The sequence below is a fragment of the Podarcis raffonei genome, chromosome 4 (genome assembly GCF_027172205.1).
Source record: "Podarcis raffonei isolate rPodRaf1 chromosome 4, rPodRaf1.pri, whole genome shotgun sequence".
Classification (NCBI taxonomy): domain Eukaryota; kingdom Metazoa; phylum Chordata; class Lepidosauria; order Squamata; family Lacertidae; genus Podarcis; species Podarcis raffonei.
Genome location: NC_070605.1, coordinates 85,400,947 through 85,405,641, shown reverse-complemented (window position 1 = coordinate 85,405,641; position 4,695 = coordinate 85,400,947).

Genomic DNA, 4,695 nt, shown 5'->3' with positions numbered 1-4,695 from the left:
CTTTTGAATTTGGTCTTGTAATCTAGCATTACAACTCTGTAATTAAACTTGGTATGTTACAAAAAGCAAAAAAGAAAACATGCAGCAAATGTATATTCTGGTTTAGGGAACAGCAAATCTCATACTTTGCTCTATAGTGTAGGACGGCTGTGGAGGGTTCCCTCCCTTCCTTTAAGACTTAATTGATGGGGAAAGTGTGAACCACTCTTTCATTTATGTGGCAGTTTGTTTTTATCTTGCTTTTTGGTTTCGACCAAACTGGTAAAATGACTTTTGATAAAAATACTACACAAGTTAAACTCAAACCACCAAAAAATCCCACTGGCCAAGCAGTATCAAACTTCGGTCAAATACCAAAAGTCTGTCCTAAAACCTAATCCAGGCTTCCTCAGACATGGCCCTCCAGATGTTTTGAGACTACAATTCCCATCATCTCTGACCACTGCTCCTGCTAGCTAGGGATCATGGAAGTTGTAGGCCAAAAACATCTGGAGGGCCAAGTTTGAGGAAGCCTGACCTAACTGAACATAATTTGACCATGTTCATGAATGCAATGAGAAGACCTGGTAGGCTACCCTAGGGAAGGTATTCCAAAAGAATACCAGGCTTCTCTGTTGCTGCCCCCAACTGATTGTTCTGTTCTATCAATATCTTGCTATGCTTAAAATTCTATCCATTTCATAGCCACATCCTTTCCCCATTTCTGTCCTTCTGCTCCTTCCGTTTGTCTTGTTCCAGCCATCATTTTCATTTCAGGTCTTTGTCCTATCCTGTCTGAAGAAACTTCCTGACCCCTGGGCTCCCTTTGCCTCTTGTGTCTTCCTTGGAAACATGTTTTTCTCATACGCATTAGAGTCATGTAAAGTCAGCATTACCATGAAGTTGCCAGTTTTCTGAGTTGGAGATAGAGCTGTGTGACAAGTGAGAAACGTACTTCACAAATCAGGTTTTCTGAGGTAAATTCTTCTTTTCCAGAATATGACTTAGGTGCACTCTGGGAGGTGAGTTACATCTCCTTTAAAAGGTATAACCTGAGTTCGTAGGAGAGATGGAAATGAGGGGAGACCTTTGAAAATTCTGTGGATCATTTTGAGATCTTTTCAGCCACAGAAGTTCTGTTGTAAGAACTCAGCTATATATATCAGAGGCCTGAACAAAAATATTTGATGAAAAAGCTTTTAAGAATTAAAGAAAAGTTTTCACCCTACCAACTGTCACCAGGGATTGACATTTTAGAAGTGTTTCTGAAACTTAAAGTGTGACATTACTTTTTTCCTCCTCTTCTAAAAGCCTTTTAATTTAATTCTATTTGCATCAAATACAATGTGAAATACTGACTTTGTAACAAGGGGGAAATGAAAGAAACGTTTGAAGGAGTCTTAAATGCATTAAATCTAAAACAGCTATGTTCCTAGCATACATTAAACATTTTCAGGAACTTCAGAAATGTGCATATAAAAAGAATATCATGAGGGGAATAGGCACAATTACTTCTGGGTGTTCAGCCTGTTGATTTGACAGGATATATAAAAGCACTCATCAGGTGAAAACAAAACATTTGATACCAAAATTGTGCTTAGTCTGCCGGGGGAAAGTATTTCATGTGAAAATGACACAGAAAGCCTTTCTTATCAGGCAATCACTTTCCTGCTAAGCCATCAGGCTGATCTGTGGCATGTATATGTGAACAGTAAGCCTGATTCTGATTTTGGTTACAGATCAACATCAAAATAGAGATTGCGTCAGTCACATTTACCAGTCTTGTTTTTTGTATCCTGCAGTTCCCACCAGAACAAGCATGAAAATCAAAAGGCAAAAAGTTCATGTTATATTTTAATAAGAAATTTTTAGGAGATAAAATAGTTCTTTTTAATCAGGCATTCTAAGATTACAGATTTCCAAAATTATTTTCAAGTGGGGGGCTGTATCTGTTTACATCCAGTGCATTCCCACAAGTTTGGGAAGCGTTGTATGCATATTAGCCATTCGCTGAACCTGTCTGGTCATTTATTATAAAGTACTATACTCAAATGCATCTCCCCCCACAAAAAAGCTTCAGTTTGAAATGAGCAAAAGAATGACCTAGCTGTGTTTTAAGCAGGTAATGTGTGCACAGCCTGGATCTCTGTCTGGCCCGAGAGACCATGGAGTTCTCCTCGAGGGGTGGTCAGATCTCTGGAGAATCACAGTGCCTGCTGTGGCTGCAGAGACTGGTAGCTTGTAACTACTTGCCGTGTTGTTTTTGCTGCATTAGCAGCACCGAAGAGACCTCTTCAGGGCGTAAGCCTGGGCAGTGAGTATGGAGGTCCTGGCTGCCCAGACAACAAGACCCGACCCCTCACCCCCGTCCTCACTGTTGTGATTCAAAGGAAAGCAGAGCAATACAGTGGTACCTCTGGTCGTGAACGAGATCCGTTCCGGAGGTGCGTTCACAACATGAGCAGAGCGCAACCCACGTCTGCGCATGCGTGTAACGTCATTTTGTGCCTCTGCGCATGCGGCGAAACCTGGAAGTAACCCTTTCCGGTACTTCCGGGTGGCCGCGGGATGCAACCTGAAAACGCTCAACCTGAAGCAAACATAACATGAGGTATGACTACATTTAACACCAGCTTGGCTGCAGGAGTTGCCGGAAAGAGACATACAACAGTCTTAGGGATTCCACTCCACATTTGTGTAGGCTTTTCTTCTTAGCCTTTTCTTCTCTTGAAGACGACCCGCAAGGCAGCGGAGAATTTTGGCACGTGCAGCTTGACATCCCACAATATTACAAGAGCAATGCAGTGGGGAGGGCAGGGAGATGCTCCCTGATTGTGGAGCTCTGCAACCTGCTGCTCTTAAACCTTCCTGCCATTATGAGATATGTGGGCACCAGAGTACTAGGCTTGATTGCCACAATCCTACGCATGCTTACTTGGGACAAAGCCGCCTTGAACAAAGTGCAACTTCTTTCGCAGTAAACATGCAAAGGATCAGACTGCAACTATGTATCCCATGCAAACTTTTTATAAAGGCTGTTCTGCCTTTCTTGTGCAGATATCAATAGGTGGTGAATATCTCCATGGTGTGAATAGCTTCACTTGCTGATTTCTGTGTATTAATCTGTTCTGATGGAACAAGAAGCGTCAGGCTGCTAATACGACTTTATGTTTGTAACACAGCTAATTCACTGTTGAAAAAGGAGCACAGAAGCACCTTGTTTTGCCATTACATTATTTTTAATACTTTCTAAGTTTTGGGGTAATATTACTGGTGCTTCTATGTACTACCAGTGCACAAGGTAAAGCTTACAGGAACAGGAAAATGTTTCTCCTCTGAAGGTTCTGTATCGGAGCTGTTTCCAAAGTGACTTTTCAACTCAAAATGTCAAAAATATTTTCAAGATTGACCTTGGCAGCTGTTTGTTTCCTGATTTTGGAAAAAAAAAACCCCGCCAAAGAAAATATCCACTTACAGATAGTCAGGTGTACGTCATTCTTTGACTGCCAAGATGCTCATTTCTCTTTCATGATTCAGAATTAATAAACATCAAAGAAATGTTAATATGAAGCTGTCTTAAGCCAACCTGAGGCAGAACAGGAGGTCATTTCATATTATATTCAAAGCCCAATGTTATGATTTGTGTTAATCTTTACCTTCGAGGGTCATTAATAAATTCCCTATTAATGTTTTTTCTCAGTGCCGTGCACTCTTCTTTTGTTTATGCAAGACTAACTGCATCTATTTGCAATTTTGCAATATTGTATTCATTTCTAAAAATATGAATACAGAGGTACCTCTGGTTGTGAACGGGATCCATTCCGGAGGCCCGTTCGCAACCTGAAAAGAATGCAACCCGCATCTGCACATGTGCAGGTCATGATTTGCTGCTTCTGCACATGCACGTAACAGCATTTTGCGCACCTGCGCATGCACGAGCGGCAAAACCTGGAAGTAACCCTTTCCGGTACTTCCGGGTCACCGCAGGACATAACCTGAAAATGCGCAACCTGAAGCAAACTTAACATGAGGTATGACTGTATATACGAGTCCTCTGCTCGCTTCCTGATAATCTCATTTGAATAACGGGGAAATAGATTATTATTTTCTTGCCTGAACCCCTGATTGTTCTTACAAACAAACACGTAAACCAGTCCTTTTAGCTTAAAATGGTGTTGGCATTATAAATCATGAAGGATCCAATTTGCTACTCACTTATGATCAGCTCCCTTATTGATTGATTGGATGGATCTAAAAGGGTTTTTTCTTTCAGATTTCTTTTAACTGAGGGGGTAGATTAGGTGGCCTTTTTGTGGAGAGGCTGACAGAAATAGAACTGTTATTTTATTGTTGAATTTGAGTGTTCTAGATATTTTAAACTGATTTTTAATTCGCTATACATTGTATGCCACATTGAGAAAATACTGCAGGTTGAAAGGTGGCTAACAATATTAATAAAATAAGTCCCATTGGGCTAAGTGGAAGTTAATTTTATGAATCGATATCCTTTGGACACATAAAAGTATGTACCTTAAATTATTTGTATTCTACATGCTGAAAAACAACTTAAACTTGATGTTACGTTAGGAATGCAAGACTTTACAATGATTCTAGGGGTGTTTCCAGATGGAGGTTTATTGTTGCTCACGTGCACAGGTTTTTATGCAGGTATCATTAAAAAATGGCAGCCTACACTCCACCCCCCCCAATTTAAAA